This window comes from Carcharodon carcharias, chromosome 13, assembly GCF_017639515.1.
Source record: "Carcharodon carcharias isolate sCarCar2 chromosome 13, sCarCar2.pri, whole genome shotgun sequence".
Lineage (NCBI taxonomy): Eukaryota > Metazoa > Chordata > Chondrichthyes > Lamniformes > Lamnidae > Carcharodon > Carcharodon carcharias.
The window spans coordinates 56,505,869-56,524,960 of NC_054479.1; the positions used below are offsets into that span (position 1 = coordinate 56,505,869).

The 19,092-nt window shown below is 44.1% G+C and overlaps 1 pseudogene; it reads right to left on the minus strand.

Moving 5' to 3' along the window:
* LOC121286058 overlaps positions 1 to 19,092 on the minus strand; it is a 66,511-nt pseudogene that overhangs the window by 19,522 nt on the left and 27,897 nt on the right.

The following is a 19,092-nucleotide window of genomic DNA, read 5'->3' on the forward strand; positions in this document are numbered from 1 at the left end:
GGTATTGATCCTTGCTCGTTACAGCCTGCCAACCCGAAAAGGATCCATAAATTCCTACTTAATTTCTGACCATTCACCAATCTCAATTCATGCTAATATATTGCGCCTGAAGATGCAGAAAATTTGGATTTATTTTAAAGTGCTAGCCAGGACCAGAGCACCAAAGCATACACAATAACAGCCTTACATGAAAGCTAAAAACTTCTACAAAGGGCTCAGCTGTAAATTTGCAATTAGGAAATGGGAGACACACGGGCGGGGACACGGAATAACTCAATCAAGAAATGGGGAAAAAAAATAAAAACAAAAAAACTGCGGATGCTGGAAATCCAAAACAAAAACAGAATTACCTGGAAAAACTCAGCAGGTCTGGCAGCATCGGCGGAGAAGAAAAGAGTTGACGTTTCGAGTCCTCATGACCGTTCGACAGAACTTGAGTTCGAGTCCAAGAAAGAGTTGAAATATAAGCTGGTTTAAGGTGTGTGTGTGTGTGTGTGTGTGTGGTTGGGGGGGGGGGGGGGGGGGGGGTGGCGGGGGAGGGAGAGAGAGAGAGAGAAGTGGAGGGGGGTGTGGTTGTAGGGACAAACAAGCAGTGATAGAAGCAGATCATCAAAAGATGTCAACAACAACAGAACAAAAGAACACATAGGTGTTAAAGTTGGTGATATTATCTAAACGAATGTGCTAATTAAGAATGGATGGTAGGGCACTCAAGGTATAGCTCTAGTGGGGGTGGAGGGAGAGCATAAAAGATTTTAAAATATTTCAAAATAATGGAAATAAGTGGGAAAAGAAAATTCTATATAATTTATTGGAAAAAAAAGGAAGGGGGAAACAGAAAGGGGGTGGGGATGGAGGAGGGAGCTCAAGACCTAAAGTTGTTGAATTCAATATTCAGTCCAGAAGGTTGTAAAGTGCCTAGTCGGAAGATGAGGTGTTGTTCCTCCAGTTTGCGTTGGGCTTCACTGGAACAATGCAGCAAGCCAAGGACAGACATGTGGGCAAGAGAGCAGGGTGGAGTGTTAAAATGGCAAGCGACAGGGAGGTTTGGGTCATTCTTGCGGACAGACTGCAGGTGTTCTGCAAAGCGGTCGCCCAGTTTACGTTTGGTCTCTCCAATGTAGAGGAGACCACATTGGGAGCAACGAATGCAGTAGACTAAGTTGGGGGAAATGCAAGTGAAATGCTGCTTCACTTGAAAGAAGTGTTTGGGCCCTTGGACGATGAGGAGAGAGGAAGTGAAGGGGCAGGTGTTGCATATTTTGTGTGGGCATGGGGTGGTGCCACAGGAGGGGGTTGAGGAGTAGGGGGTGATGGAGGAGTGGACCAGGGTGTCCCGGAGGGAGCGATCCCTATGGAATGCCAATAGGGGGGGGTGAAGGGAAGATGTGTTTGGTGGTGGCATCATGCTGGAGTTGGCGGAAATGGCGGAGGATGATCCTTTGAATGCAGAGGCTGGTGGGGTGATAAGTGAGGACAAGGGGGACCCTATCATGTTTCTGGGAGGGAGGAGAAGGCATGAGGGCGGATTCGTGGAAGATGGGCCGGACACGGTTGAGGGCCCTGTCAATGACCGTGGGTGGAAAACCTCGGTTAAGGAAGAAGAAGGACATGTCAGAGGAACTGTTTTTGAAGGTAGCATCATCAGAACAGTTGCGACGGAGGCGAAGGAACTGAGAGAATGGGATGGAGTCCTTACAGGAAGCCAGGTGTGAGGAGCTGTAGTCGAGGTAGCTGTGCGAGTCGGTGGGTTTGTAATGGATATTGGTGGACAGTCTATCACCAGAGATTGAGACAGAGAGGTCAAGGAAGGGAAGGGAAGTGTCAGAGATGGACCACGTGTAAATGATGGGGGGGTGGAGATTGGAAGCAAAATTAATACATTTTTCTAAGTTCCGATGAGAACATGAAGCAGCACCGAAGTAATCATCGATGTACCGGAGAAAGAGTTGTGGAAGGGGGCCGGAGTAGGACTGGAACAAGGAATGTTCCACATACCCCATAAAGAGACAGGCATAGCTGGGGCCCATGCGGGTACCCATAGCCACACCTTTTATTTGGAGGAAGTGAGAGGAGTTGAAGGAGAAGTTGTTCAGTGTGAGAACAAGTTCAGCCAGACGGAGGAGAGTAGTGGTGGATGGGGATTGTTCGGGCCTCTGTTCGAGGAAGAAGCTAAGGGCCCTCAGACCATCCTGGTGGGGGATGGAGGTGTAGAGGGATTGGACGTCCATGGTGAAGAGGAAGCGGTTGGGGCCAGGGAACTGGAAATTGTTGATGTGACATAAGGTGTCAGAGGAATCACGGATGTGGTGGGAAGGGACTGGACAAGGGGAGAGAGAAGGGAGTCAAGATAACGAGAAATGAGTTCTGTGGGGCAGGAGCAAGCTGAGATGATTGGTCTACCAGGGCAGTTCTGTTTGTGGATTTTGGGTAGGAGATAGAAGCGGGCTGTCCGAGGTTGGGCGACTATCAGGTTGGAAGCTGTGAGAGGAAGATCCCCAGAGGAGATGAGGTCAGTGACAGTCCTGGAAACAATGGCTTGATGTTCAGTGGTGGGGTCATGGTCCAGGGAGAGGTAGGAGGAAGTGTCTGCAAGTTGACGCTCAGCCTCCGTGAGGTAGAGGTCAGTGTGCCAGACCACAACAGCACCACCCTTGTCAGCGGGTTTGATGATAATGTCAGGATTGGACCTGAGAGAATGGAGTGCAGTAAGTTCAGAGAGAGACAGGTTAGAATGGGTGAGAGGAGCAGAGAAATTGAGATGACTAATGTCGCGCCGACAGTTCTCAATGAAAAGATCAAGAGAAGGTAAGAATCCAGAGGGAGGAGTCCAGGTGGAGGGAGAATATTGGAGATGGGTAAAAGGATCCATTGAACTGGGAGAGGACTCCTGCCCAAAGAAGTGAGCCCGGAGATGAAGAAGGCGGAAGAAGAGTTCAGCATCATGCCGAGCCCGAAATTCATTGAGCTGAGGGCGTAAGGGTATGAAACTAAGTCCTTTGCTGAGCACTGAACATTCAGCATCGGAGAGGGGAGGGTCAGTGGGTATAGTGAATACACGGCTGGGGCTGGGATTGGAAGATGAGGTGGGGACGGAGGGATGGGCAGGGTCCTAGATGGGTGTTGGTGTCGATGAGTTGTTGGAACTTGCGTTCCTTAGCACTTGAGAGAAAGAGAAAAAGTTTCTTGTTGAGGCGTCGGATGAGCCGAAGAATAAAATGAAACTGGGGGCACGTGCAGCTTTGAAAAAGGGTACGGCGGTGCTGCTGGAGGGAGAGATCGAGTGTGTTCATATGGCGGTGCATGGCATTGAGTGTGGATTTCAGAATGTGAAGGGATCAGCAGTCCGAGAAACGTTTTATGTCCCGGAGATACCTGTAATCCTGGGTGGGTTCGAAACATGAGGGGTGGAATTTCAGTTGAAATCCACGTGGGGTAAGTCGGAGATGGAGGCAGTCACTGAGAAAGGAGATATGGCTGTGAAAGCAGGTTTTAGTAAACACCTTGTCAAACTCCAGGAGGGAAATGGAAAGCAATGAAGGTGAGCAAGGCAAAAGAGAGGTACCGAAATCTTGTCGCAGAAAAGAACAAAACTTCTTCAAGGAGGTAGGCATTTCTTGAAGAGCAGTGGCAGTCAATTAAACACAGAGATAAAAACAAAAAAACTGCGGATGCTGGAAATCCAAAACAAAAACAGAATTACCTGGAAAAACTCAGCAGGTCTGGCAGCATCGGCGGAGAAGAAAAGATTTGACGTTTCGAGTCCTCATGACCCTTCGACAGAACTTGAGTTCGAGTCCAAGAAAGAGCTGAAATATAAGCTGGTTTAAGGTGTGTGTGTGTGTGTGTGTGGTGGGGGGGGGGGGCGGGGGGAGAGGGAGAGAGAGAGAGAGAGAGAAGTGGAGGGGGGGGTGTGGTTGTAGGGACAAACAAGCAGTGATAGAAGCAGATCATCAAAGGATGTCAACAACAACAGAACAAAAGAACACATAGGTGTTAAAGTTGGTGATAATATCTAAACGAATGTGCTAATTAAGAATGGATGGTAGGGCACTCAAGGTATAGCTCTAGTGGGGGTGGAGGGAGAGCATAAAAGATTTTAAAATATTTCAAAATAATGGAAATAAGTGGGAAAAGAAAATTCTATATAATTTATTGGAAAAAAAAGGAAGGGGGAAACAGAAAGGGGGTGGGGATGGAGGAGGGAGCTCAAGACCTAAAGTTGTTGAATTCAATATTCAGTCCGGAAGGTTGTAAAGTGCCTAGTCGGAAGATGAGGTGTTGTTCCTCCAGTTTGTGATGGGCTTCACAGGAACAATGCAGCAAGCCAAGGACAGACATGTGGGCAAGAGAGCAGGGTGGAGTGTTAAAATGGCAAGCGACAGGGAGGTTTGGGTCATTCTTGTGGACAGACCGCAGGAAATGGGGAAGGCCATTTCGCACCATCTGATAGCCATCTTCAAAAAAGACAATGCCCAGTCTCTGCACTGCAATTACTGAACAGGAACACAATTATCAACCCGCGGGGGGGGGGGGGTGTTGGTGGTGGGAGGAGAGGGGAGGGGGGTGGGTGCGGGGTGTCATTGGGCATTGGGCTGTGGCCTTTGTCTAATGAATACCATTAAATTGTAACTGATAGTAAAAGATATATAAATTCTGCTCATTTGAAACCTCGGTGGAGAAGGGCCTGGACTGCCCAGCGTTTGCTCCCCGCATGCGTAATAAAGGAACCACTTGAATATTGCATCTGGACCCCAAGTATTGAAATTTTGTACCAGAGTATTCCTCGGACCTTTCATGCCCAATCCCCTGGGCTCTAGTTTTGTGTAATGAACTTTTGTGTGCCACCTGACTTAATGTTTAATTCTGCAAAATCCTAATAAACTAACTCCACTGGTTCCACATTATCCTTCTTACTACTGACATCTCAGTACTAGGTTATTATGCCCCTAAAAAGAAGATTGTAGCATTTTTTCTACAACTGGTGATAGGCTAACTGGCTGTTGGTCTCCTATTTTCTTTATTCCTCCTTTCTGGAATATCAGGGTTATGTTTGCTACCTTACAATCCTTGGAACTGTTCTAGAACCCAAGAGACCCCAGAAGCTCGATATCAACGCATCTCTGCAGCTACCTCGTGTAAAACTCTAAGATGCAGCTCGTCAGGTCCAGGGGGTTCATCACAATTTATTCCCATTAATTTCACCTGAAGTACTTACTAATTAATCCTGATTTATTTAGCTTTCTTCTTCTCGCACACTATCGGTTCCTAATTATTCCTGGATTGTGGCTTCTATCTTGATAACAGATATCCAGTTTTTGTTTAATGTCTCTGCCTATTCCTTCATCTCCATGTTGATTTCACCTGTCTTTGCCAAAACTTCCCCACATTTGTATTCATCGCCCTATTCCTATTTATATACATTTAGAAACGTTTGCAGTCTGTTTTTATGACACGTCTTTTTCCGCTTACAGTATGGATCACTTGGATCCCCACCCCACCCACAATCCTCTGGCATTGTGTTCTTTTGGAAATATATATCTACGCACACACAGGCACACACACATTTACTGTGGTGTCAGGGTGTGTAGAAGTGCTTCATCTGACTCCATAACAGTTGTGGAATTTGTTTTGAGAAATCTTCGCGCACTCTTTATAAACTTAACCTTAATAATATCGAAACGTCTGATGGGTAAAGCTAGTTTTTAAAAACCCTTCCTATTTCCTTAATCAAAAATAAACACCAAACACTTAGTGCCTGAAAATAAGAAAAGGGAGCAGGAAGAGACCGTTCGACCCTTCGAGTCTGCTGCGCCATTCAACCAGGTCATGGCTGATCTTGTACCTCAACTCCACCTTACTGCACTATCCCCAAATCCGTTAACTCGCTTAATACCCCAAACCTGTGAATCTCTGTCTTGATTATTCACAACGGCTGCAGATCCACAGCTCTCTGGGGTAGACGATTCCAAATATATTTTAAACGGTGGAAGCGCAAGTCCTGATCCTTGCGTCAGCCTAACATAATAGACTTCAGATATTTTTCATCAGAAATAAAAGACACGAAACGGCGCTGTATTTGATATTCGGCCATTTATTTTATTGAGCAGCTGTATAGGAAAGTCTAATAGTAATTAATTACTTAAGATGCCATAACCATATTACTGCCTTTAATTAACTTTCCCGGATGCATAACCGTGAATTAATGAACATTGACTTTTCACTTAACACCTGCAATCTTCCGGTGGAAGAACTTTAAAAATAGAAATTCTTACAAAACGATGCTCCAACTGCAATAATATAAAAACAAAAAACTGCGGATGCTGGAAATCCAAAACAAAAACAAAAATAAAAATACCTGGAAAAACTCAGCAGGTCTGACAGCATCTGCAGAGAGGAACACGATTAAAGTTTCGAGTCCGTATGACTCTTCAACTGCAATGGCCATTTGCTTAAATCTCCGAAATGCAATCAATTTCTCCCGTTTTTGTCACATGAAAGAAATTAATAGGAATGAACAAACATTCTCAGCTGGGTCAAGTACAGTTTGCGAAATCACATACAGTTGGATCTTGAGATGTATGCTCGGAACGGGTTTGCCTGAGTCTCGTGTTTAACCAGACAGGAGTAAATCTCATGTGAGTTCCAGTCTGAGGCTGACAGGGTCAGATAACTGCTCACATTGAACGTGTTGTCCGTCTCCTGCTGGATCCGACTGGTCTCAACCCCATTGCCTCTGACACTGCCATCTACAGTTCACTCAATCTCCACAGCTCCAGAGATAAAACCGCTCACCAAACACACCAGGGTCGCCTTGTTCTTCGCTGTGATTTGATCCGATGAAGGCGGAAGGACGGAGACCGATGGTTTCTGAGGATCTGTAAAAGAAAAAAGTTTAGTAGTTTTAGGGAATTCCGTTGGTTGACACATGCGATTTTTTCAAAGTAATGTAATACGAATTTTGCCATTCCATTCAATATAAGAAATATATCCCTCTGCTTTGTGGGTATATTCATCAGAGGGAAGGAGGCCGATGGGAGTTTTGGATCTGAAGAAGCGCAGTTCAGTGTTAATGGCGACTGGAGTTGATACATTGGGTCTGTCCACGTTTACAGAAAACAAAACATTTAGATCATATTTCGTAATACCACGCCAGAGTAATATAAAATACATCTTAGCTGTAAATGGATTGCTGACTATAACACGGGGATTATATAGCTGCCGTGATGGCGACAATTAGAAACAAATTGGAAACACTGAACATATATTACATTTTCTCAAATGAGTTACAATGTGATGAAATTCTGATCAGTTTGACAACAAACCATGCAACCAGATTTTACTAATGAGCCTTGATGTTATAACCCTGAACAGTGTAGGTGCACTTGCTCAGGTAGTTTCGCCCTGTGAGATTCTTCCCTCACCAGTTATACACTGTCGACCAAGTTAAGCTGCATATTCAAGTTGCTTGTGTAGAAGATTTACATTTATATATCTTCTCGAGCGTGTGTTAGAATTTGGGCGAATTTGCTTCCATCATTAAAGTCGAAAGCGTAACGATTAAATATGATCAACACTATTCATACAACGGAATTGTTACTTTGAGTCACATTCTGACTTCTCTGATTACTGGTCTGTGCATCGAAAGTACCAATAACTCAGGTCCGATTTCAACAGCAGAAATAACACGAAGTTTCTGTCCGAGGGCGCATGCTCAATACACAGGGCAATCTGACAATGTGAAAAGTTCGAGCACAGTGAAATAATTTAATAATGCCACTGATCTTATGTTCACACACGTTGGTTTTAAAAAGACTCTGCGTTGACGTGAAACTTGGCAATGTTTCCTTCATTACAGAAAGGACCTGGACGTGACTCGCTGTTTAATTGCAAACCCGCAAGCGCTGCATTAGAGAAGTGTACATGTCTTACTTATGGGCAGCTTTGTTAATTCGAAGCCTTACATAGGTTGCGCCACAATTAACGAACGCGCAATAAATGAAGTGCTTCCCCACTGCGCAGCCATTCACCCTGGGCGCTCAGTTTAAACCAGTATTCGGACTGAACTTCATTTGTTACTCAAAGCCGCTATATTCGGTGCAAGAATAGTTTCAGCTAAAAACCTAATATTAGACCCAGTTGCATCACCGAGCTCTACTAAAATTCAAGTCAATGAGAATCGGGGGTAACTCCAAAGGTTGGAGTCATACCCATCAGAAAGGAAGATGGTTGTGGTTGTTGCAGGCCAAAGTCCCAAGGTATTGCTGCAGCAGTTCCTCAGGGTAATGACCTGGACCCAGACATCTTCAGCTGTTACATCAATGGCCTCCTTCATAAAGTCATAAATGAGGATGTTCACTGATAATTGCACAATTCGTCAGATACCACATCAATTTGTCAATATACAGCAAGATCTGAACAGCATTCAGGCTTGGGCTGATATGTGGCATGTAACATTTGTGCCACACAAGTGCCAGGCAATGACCATCACCATCAAGAGAGAACCCATTTACGTCACCCCTTGACGTTAAATGGCATTACCATGACTGAATCCCTCACTATCAACATCTTGATCATTACCATTGGCCAGAAACTGAACTGGGCCAGTCATATTGTCATGACAGCAGACCATAGCCCAAATTACTTATAGACATGGTGAACTTTTAAGTAAGACATGTTTTTTTTAATTTAACAGGGCATAGAAGCAAAAACTGTGGGAGGTGACCAGCTGGTTTGGAGATTATTGATCTGCAGGTTAGCTGAAAGGAATTGCCCTGCTTCCTTTTTGACTGTGGCTTTGCTGACTGTGACTTGCTTCCAGCAAATATATATATTTTTTTACCTGTAAGCACAGGGATGCCTAGTTAATGTTCTTCAGCTGTGGCCTTCACAGCACACCCGTGTACACCAGGCCTGGAACACCAAAATTAACACACAGACATGAGGGATGCAGTTGGATTTTTAACCCTTTTTCTTCTGTATTCCTGGAAGGGAAAACAACAAGCGCGTCTTTCACCCAGATCTGCTTTCTTTTCAACTCATACCATGTCTGGGATATAACTCACAGGAGATGGTAATCAGCCTTCATTATCTCCACAATCACAGGAGATTGCAGTTTAGTTTTTGCATGGCATCTTTTCCTTTGAAGTGTCTCTGTCTGAAGGAGGCTTTGACACCTTTCGCGGTGCAACACTGTTCTCTGGGCTAGTTGCTCAAGTGCAATCACATAGGAATTTTCCAGCAAATCGTCATTTTACAGCTTCAGCTCGCGGTTCACCACCACTTTCTCAAGATAAATTGAGGGTGGACAATAACTGCTGTATATGCGGATGATGTCAATCTCTCAGGAACGAATATCCAAAGCTTACTTATGCCCAAAATTCCGCAAATATATTAGGCCACGTGTTTGTTTCGCCCTGATTTCGTTTCTCTATACGCATAGAAAAGAGTTAAAGATGTAGTGGAAAATTTTGCGCGAACGGTGCCACTGAAAGGACAAATTTATTGAAATCCCAAGAAATTGGCTGGGTAATTTTTGTCATTGTTTTTAAGGGTTGCAAGCATGTTGGGTTGACCGCTCGGTACTGTGATCTCTGATGTGTAATTCAACTGGCGAGCATGTGTAGAAAGATTGATTGAAAAGTGAAAAGTTCTCTCAAAACTTCGCTCACTCCACAGCTTCACTGTGCTTTCTCAAAGAGGTGCGTTTTACAGGATCTTGGCAAAAAATATCCCCTCTTGCTCTTAAATGTAAGGTTGCGTTTCGCCTTACACACCAATCTGTCAACATTGTCCATTTTAAATGCGTTCCTATGCACCTAAAGCCTGATTTTGTGGCATCGCTTATGTCGGTGTCTCATTTCTCAGTTACGCTGTGGAAAAGGAATGTAACGACAGTTTTTGTTTGCGGTCGCTGCAGAATACCGGATCACCTCCTATATATTCTATTAACATTGAATTCCTCTTTATTTTTCCGCGTACTAAACCGTATCTTTAATTCTAAAAAATAAAGCAGCATATTAAAATAGATGCTTAATTTATTGCTGCGATATTGAATAAAAATTTAACTAACTGCATAGAGGTGTCGGAGACTGAGGTAATTTTTGGTTAAGCCATTATGCCTTAGCTATTTCTCTCAGAGGCGTCCTTGCCCTCTTCATCGCCGGCTGTGCCTCCATGATGTCTACCCAGGATAGTGATTTTCTGCCATGGGAACAGGCTGCTCCCAGTCATTAATGTCAAAGCTTCATAGTGTCTTTAAAGCGTTTTCTTTGTCCTCCCCTGGAATTTTGGCCATTTAGGGAAATTCTGGAATTTATTATTAAGGAGGTTATAGCCAGGCACTTAGAGAATCAGGCAGAGTTTTGTGAAACCTGGTTTTGTGAAAGGGAAATCGTGTTTGACTAATTTATTAGAGTTCTTTGAGGAAGTAACAAACAACTTGGATAAAGGGGAACCTGTGAATGTGGTGTACTTAGATTTCCAGGAGGCATTTGACAAGGTGCAGCACCAAAGGTTATTACACAAAAGAAGCACTCATGGTGTATGGGGTGACATAGTAGCATGGATGGAGGATTGCTTAGCTAACAGGAAACAGAGGGAAGGCATAAATAAGTCATTTTCAGGTTGGCAAGGTGTAACGAGTGGAGTGCCACAGGGATTAGTGCTGGGGCCTCAACTATTTACAATCTATATCAGTGCTTGGATGATGGGATCAAATGTATTTTGCTGAAAGGCAGGAAAGTAACTTATGAAGAGGTCATAAGGGGCCTGAGAAGGCAAAGATTTAGCAAATGGAGTATAATGTGACAAAATGTGAACTTGTCCACTTCAGCAGGAAGAATAAAAAAGCAGCAATTATTAAATAGAAAGAGATTGCAGAACTCTGAGGTACAGAAGGTTCTGGATGCCCTGGTACATGAATCACAAAAGATTAATAAGCAGGTACAGCAAGTGATTAGGAAGGTAAATGGAATGTTGTCATTTATTGCAAGGAGAATGGAATATAAAAGTAGGCTAGTTTTGCTACAATTGTACTGGGCATTGGTGAGACCACATCTAGAGTATTGTGTACAGTTTTGGTCTCCTTGTTTAAGAAAGGACATAATTGCAGTAAAACCAGTTCAGAGAAGGTTCTCTCACTGATACCTGGGCTGGGGTTGGTGGTGATGTGAGTTTATGAGGAAAGATTGCACAAGCTGGTCCTGTATCCATTGGAGCTTAGAGGAATGACAGGCAATTTTATTTTAATATATAAGACCCTGAGGGAGCTTGACAGGGTGGCTGCTGAAAGGATGTTTCCCCTTGTGGGAGAATCTAGAACGAGGAGACATAGTTTAAAAATAAGGGGTCTCCCATTTAATGCGGAGATGAGGAGGATTTATTTCTCTCAGCGGGTTGTGAGTGTGTGGAACTCATTTTCCCAGAGAGCAGTGTAGGCTGGTTCTTTAAATATTTTTAAGGCACAGTTAGATTCTTGACAAACAAGAGAGTCAAAGGGCATCGGGAGTAGGCAGCAAAGTGGAGTTGAGGCCACAAGGGCTACAGTCAGATCAGCCATGATCTTACTGAATGGCAGAGCAGGCTCAAGGGGTCCAATGGCCTGCTCCTCCTCCTAATTCATATGTCTGTACGTATGTATGTTCAGATGGGAAAAGAGGGCATAATGAGGAAGATGATTTTCAGCTATCCAGAAGCAATGTCCGGTCCACTGAAATTGATTTTACAGGAAGGTTTCCTGAATGCTTGTGGCGCCGGCTTCAAGAAGGACACCCGGATGATGCAGTGGAGCCATTGCTGATTAAGTTTCTAGAGCACTCTTATATGACACTGACGCAAAGTCCAGGTCTCAATACAGTACAGGTGTGTGCTGATGACAACTGCTCTGTACACTAGAACTTTTGTTACTTGCAGAGGTCTTGCTGTCAATCACTCACTGCTGTAGTCGGTAGAAGACTGACCTGGCACAGTTGATCCAGTATTGGATCTCCTCATCGATGGTGGACTTTTGAGAGAGTTAGTATAGGAAATGCTCAACACATTCCAGAGTCTCTTCTTCAATATATATCAGGGGTGGGATATTTGACTGCCCAAGTGGAGGCTGATATATGAGTTTTGTTTTGACAGCATTCAAGAACAGGCCAAGTTTCCTGTATTTAGGGGATTGAGAGTGACTTGTAAATCTGGTGCAGAGTGGTCAAAGATGCTGCAGTCATTTGAAACATCATGTATGTCGATGGTGGTCAATTTAGGTTTGGCACAGAGCAACAGAGGTTAAAAAGCTTTCTATTTAGATGATGTTTAATACTGACACCAATGAGCAGTTGATCTTTGATGAGGTGAATAACCATTGTCAGGTAGATTGTAGATAGCATGTGGGCTACCAAACAGCCTTGCTTAAACACAGTCTGGATTTTGAAGGCATCTGCTGCAGATCTCCTACTCAAGACAGTTGCAGTCATATCACCATGGAGCAATTACAGGATCGAGATGAAGTTTCTTGGACATCCAAATCTTTGGAGCACAATCTACAGATCCTTGCGATTTACTGAGTCAAATGCTTTGATTAAGTCAAGGAATGAAATTAAGAGTTCTCGACATTTTGCTTGGATTCCTCTGGCAACAAAGACCATGTCAGCAGTTCCTCTAGAAGATCCAAAACCACATTGTGTCTCTCAGAGGGATTTCCTCAGCCACAGGAAGTAGGCAATCCAGGAGAATGTGTGTCTGGACTTTCCCTGCTATGGACAAGATGGAAATACCTGGACTGTTCTCATAGTATGATGGATCTCCCTTCTTCAGGATAGTTACAATTGTTACGTTCCTGAAGTCCAAAAGGGTTGGGTGGGCAGTGGGGTTAGTTCTTTATCCACCTAAATTCATAGAACGGGCACATGGAGTCATGCTGTGAGCAAAATTTTGCCAGCTTTGAGTTCCTCAACTGGAATATCATCAGGGCTACAGGCTTTGTTGGTTTTCATCTGTTTGATTGCTTGTTGCAGCTTTCTTATTGATGGCCATTCACCCATGGATTCTACTGCAGGGGACTGGGGGATAGGCTAGAAAGTATCAGATGCCACTGTGGAGTTTACCATAAAATTTCCACTCACTATATCTATATCAGTGAAACACTCCTTTTTTCAATAGGGTTTAGGCACGAGACCGGGCTCTATTTCTCTGGAGAGTCAGATGGACTCGAAACATTAACTGTTTCTCTCTCCACAGATGCTGCCCGACCTGCTGAGTTTTTCCAGCATTTTTTGTTTTTATTTCAGATTTCCAGCATCTGCAGTATTTTGCATTCCCCTATTTCTCTAATCTTGGTTGCTAACCTGTGATGGTCACTGATTTGTGCTAATCGGTTCAAATAAGTCCACTAAACTTGCCCAATACTGGACAATAGGCTGAATACTGAACTTTAGTAAGCCAAGCTGTACATGGATACTTTGTTTCTTGATTTTGACCAGGCACGGCCACCCCTCCACACAAGAGTAACTTTGGGGAATAGTGCAAATAGGGGTTAATTTGGGCTGTGTGCCACCCGTTTATAGGCATGGTGGCCACCCAGTGATAGGTAATGGGGTATGATCCACACGTGCACATTTGTAAAGGGAAGAACACAGAATGTCATCTCGGTAAAGGAGTTTGCTTGTGCACATCTAACATTTACATCTTACATGATAACATTTCAATGTTTTTGTAATTCATTCACAGGATGTGGGCTTCGCTTGCTGGGCCAGCATTTATTGTCCATTCTGGCTGCCCTTGAGAAGGTGGTGGTGAGCTGCCTTCTTGAAACACTGCAGTCCATGTGGTGTAGGTACTCCCACAGTGCTGTTAGGAAGGGAGTTTCAGGATTTTGACCCAGCGACAGTAATTGAACAGCAATATATTTCCAAATCCGGATGGTGAGTGACATGGAGGGGAACTTCCAGGTGATGGTGTTCCCTTATATCTGCTGCCCTTGTCCTTCTAGATGGTAATGTTCGAGGTTTTGGAAGGTGCTGTCAAAGGAGACTTGGTGAATTCCTGCATTGCATCTTATAGATGGTACACTGCTGCTACAATGCGTCGATGGTGGAGGGAGTGAATATTTGTGGATGTGGTGGAAATCAAGTGGACTGCTTTGTCCTGGATGGTGTCCAGCTTTTTCGGTGCTATGGGAGCTGCACTCATCCAGGCAAGTGGAGAGTATTCCATCACACTCCTGACTTGTGCCTTGTAGATGATGGATAGGCTTTGGGGAGTCAGGAGGTGAGTTACTCATTGCACGATTCCTCTGACCTGCTCTTGTAGCCACAGTATTTATATGGGTAGTCCAGTTCAGCTTCTGGTCAATGGGAACCCCCAGGATGTTGATAGTGAGGGATCCAGTGAAAGTAATGCCATCGAACATCAAGGGGTGATGGTTGGATTCTCTCTTGTTGGACAAAGTTATTGTGTGCCACTTGTGTGGCACGAATGTTACTTGCCACTTGTCAGCCCAAGCTTGGATATTGTCCAGGTCTTGCTGCATTTGGACATGGACTGCTTCAGTATCTGGTGCTGAACATTGTGTAATCATCAGCGAACCTTCTGACCTTATGATGGAAGGAAGGTCATTGATGAAGCAGCTGAAGATGGTTGGGCGTAGGACATTACCCTGAGGAACTCCTGCAGTGATGTCCTGGAGCTGAGATGACTGACATCCAACAACCACAACCATCTTCCTTTGTACTAGGTATGATGCCAACCAGCAGAGTTTTCTCCCCCTGATTCCCATTGACTCCAGTTTTGCTAGGGATCCTTGATGCCACACTCAGTCAAATGCTGCCTTCATGTCAAGGGCAGTCACTCTCACCTCACCTCAGGAGTTCAGTTCTTTTGTACATGTTCGAACCAAGGCTACAATGAGGTCAGGAGCTGAGTGGGCCTGGTGGAATTCAAACTGGTAATCAGTGAACAGGTTATTGATAAGCAAGTGCTGCTTGATAGCATGGTTGATGAGCCCTTCCATTACCTTACTGGTGATGGAGATTAGACTGATGGGGTGGTAATTGTCTGGGTTGGATTTGTCCTGCTTTTTGTGTAGAGGACATACCTGGCAACTTTCCACATTGCTGGGTAAACACCAGTGTTGTAGCTGTACTGGAATCCTATTGGCTGAAGACTGGCATCTGTGATGCTGGGGACCTCCGGAGGAAGTCGAGATGAATCATCCGCTTGGCACTTCTGGCTGCAGATTGTTGCAAATGCACTGCTGTGCTGGACTCCTCCATCATTGAGGTGGGGATATTTGTAGAGCCTCCTCCTCCGGTGAGTTGTTTAATTGTCCACCACCATCCACGACTGGATGTAGCAAGACTGCAGAGCTTAGATCTGATCCGTCGGTTGTGGGATCTTTTAGCTCTGTCTAACACTTGCTGCTTATGCTGTTTGGCATGCAAGTAATCCTGTGTTATAGCTTCATCAGGTTGACACCTCATTTTTATGTGCTGCTGCTGGCATGCCCTCCTGCACTCTTCATTGAACCAGGGTTAATCCCCTGGCTTGATGGTAATGATAGAGTGGGGGATATGTGGGGTCATAAGGTTACAGATTGTGTTCGAGTACAGTTATGCTCTGCTGATAGCCCACAGCACCTCATGGATGCCCAGTCTTGAGTTGCTAGAGCCTTTCAACATCTACCCCATTTAGCATGGTGGCAGTGCCACACCATATGATGGAGGATACCCTCAATGTGAAGGCAGCAGTTTGTCTCCACAATGACAGTGTGGTGATCACTCCTATTGATATGGTCATTGATAGATGCATCTGCAACAGGCAGGTTGGTGAGGATCAGATCAAGTATGTTTTTCCCTCTTGTTGATGCCCTCACCACCTGTCTAACAGTTATGTCACTTAGGACTTGGCCAGCTCGGTCAGTAGTGATGCTACCGAACCACTCTTGGTGATGGACATTGAAGTCCCCCATCCAGAGTACATTCTATGCTCTTGCCACCCTCAGTGCTTCCTCCAAGTGATGTTCAGCATGGAGGAGCACTGATTCATCAGCTGAGGGAGGGCGGTATGCGATAGTCAGCAAGAGGTTTCCTTGCCCATGTTTGATCTGATGCCATGAGACTTCATGGGGTCTGGAGTAGATGTTGAGGACTCCCAGGGCAAGTCCCTCCTGACTGTATATCATTGTGCCACCACCTCTACTGGATCTGTCCTGCTGGTGGAATAAGACATATCCAGGGATGGTGAGGGACTGTGGACAGGCCTTTAAACTAACGGTGGGGAGGGTTGAGGGGAGTGTGAAGGAAGATTTAGAAAACCAAAGAAAAACATTGAGGCATCAGAACAGTATAGTAATGTGGGGAAAGACAAGCAGAGTGGGACAGGAAGAGTCAGAGAGTTTAACAAAAATTGTACATCAGCAAATAAGGACATTGCTCATAGTAGAAGTAAAAAAATGAAATTAAAGGTTCTTTATCTCAATGCAAAAAGCACCTGTAATAACATAGGTGAATTAATAGAACAAACAGTGGTAAATAAGTTAGATCTAATCACCATTACAGAGACATGTTTACAAGGAGAACAAGGTTGAGAAATAAATATTCTAGAGTACAGTGATAGGGAGGTAACGACATGGTGGTATTGTCACTGGGCTAGTAATCCAGAGAACCCAGGGTAATGCTCTGGGGGCCTGGGTTCAAATCCCAGTATGGTAGATGGTGGAATTTGAATTCAATAAAAATCTGGAATCGATTGTTGTTAAAAGCCCATCTTGTGCACAAGCAGGACAGACCCAGCAGTGTCCACAGGTGGCTCAGTGGTATATAGTCAGCAGGGAGTTGCCCTGGAGTCTTCAACATTGATCAACTTTGGACCCACGATGTCACATGGCATCAGGAAATCCATGGGCAAGAAAAACTCCTGTTGATGACCAGGTATCACCAACCCCACCAAACTCTCTGCTGGTTGGAGTTGTACCCAACACAAAGGAAGATGGTTGTTGGAGGTCAGTCAACTCAGTCCCAGGACATCACTGCAGGAGTTCTTCAGGGTAGTGTCCTAGGCCTAACCATCTTCAACTGCTTTGATGACCTTCCTTCCATCATAAGGCCAAATGTGGGGATGTCTGCAAATGATTGCACAATGTTCAGCACCATCACGACTCCTCAGATACTGAAGCAGTCCATGTCCAAATGCAGCAAGACCTGGACAATAGTAAAATTCATGCCACACAAGTGGCAGGCAATGACCATCTCCAACAAGAGAGAATCTAACCATCACCCCTTGGCATTGAATGGTATTACCATCGCTGAATCCTCCACTATCAACATCTGGAGGTTACCATTGACCAGAAACTGAACTGGACTAGCCTTATAAATACGGTGGCTACAAGATTAGGTCAGAGACTTGATATCCTGTGGTGAATAACTCACCTCCTGACTCCACAAAGTCTGTCCGCCATCTACACAGCACAAGTCAGGAGTGTAATGGGACACTCTCCACTTGCCTTGATGAATGCAGCTCCAACAATACTCAAGAAGCTCAATGTCATCCAAGAAAAAGCAGCCCACTTGATTGGCACCCCATCCACAAATATTCATTTCCTGCACCACTGATGCACAGTAGCAGCATTGTTTATACCATCTACACAAAGCACTGCTGGAACTTACCAAGGCTCCTTAGTCAGCACCTTCCAAATCCATGACTGCTACCATTTAAAAGGACAAGAGCATGAAAACACCACAACCTGGAAGTTCTCCTCCAAGTCACTCTCCATCCTTACTTGGAAATATATCGCCATTCCTTCACTGTCTGAATAATTGCAAATTAATGAGAATGGATCTGGCCGCAGAAGGTCATGTAGTAGAATCACTAGGAGTGGAAATTTGGAATAGCAAGAATCAGAATATGCTGGTGCAAGTAGTTTGTAGGCCCCCTAACAGTAGTTATATCATCAGGCAGAGCATTAAGCAAGATACAATTGGAGCTTGTAACAAAGGAAATGTAACAACTGTTGTGAAGGACATTACTCTTCATATAGACTGGGACAATCAAATTGGGAAGAGTGGTCTCGAAGATGAGTGTGTAGAATGTTTTCATGATAGTTTCTTGAAGCAGTACATCATGGAACTGACTAGAGATAAAGCTATCTTAGATCTAGTATTGTGTAATGAAACAGGGTTCATTAGTAATGTGATTGTAAAAGATCCACTGGGAAATATTGATCATAATACCATTGAGTTCCATGTTAAGTTTGAAAGTGACAATCACAAACAAGAATCTTGTGAGGTGAGAACTGGCTAAGTTCATTGGGTAAATAGACTAAAAGGCATGGGCGTTAACGAACAGTGGGAAACATTTAAAGAAACACTTCAAAATATTCAACGTAAGTACATTCCGTTGAAAGACAAGCACTTAGCAAGAAAGACTCTCCCGTGGCTCACTCAGGACGTAAAGGATAGTATTAGGTTAAAAGAAAACCCTTACAATGTAGCAAAAAGCAAGTATGAGGATTGGGAGTGTTTTGGAAACCAGCAGAGGACCACCAAAAAGTTGCTAAAAAGGGAAAAATTAGAATATGACAATAAACTAGCCAGAAATACAAAGACAGATTGTAAGAACCTTTAAAAGTTTTTTTTAAAAAGAGTCATGGAAGTAAATGCTGACCCCTTAGTAAAAGAAACAGGGGAAATTATCATGGGGAGTGATGAAATGGCAGAGGAATTAAACAGTTACTTTGTGCCTATCTTCACAGTAGAAGACACAAATTTCATACCAGAAACAGATGGTAACCCAGGCGCTAAAAAATGTGAGGAAATTAAGGAAATTAATATCAGCAGAGAAAAAGTGTTGGTGAAACTTAAGGGACCAAAATCCAACAAATCCTTGGGATCTGATGGCTGACACCCTAGGGTTCCAGAAGAGATAGCTGCAGAGATAGTGATGCACGAGCCATGATTTTCCAAAATTCCTTAGATTCAAGAATGGCCTAATGTCAGTTGTTGGGAACATGCTAGAAACTATTATTAAGGAAGTCTTAACAATGCACTTAATTATAACAAGTCAACATGTTCTTGCCAAAGGAAAATCCTGTTTGACAAATTTATTAGGGTT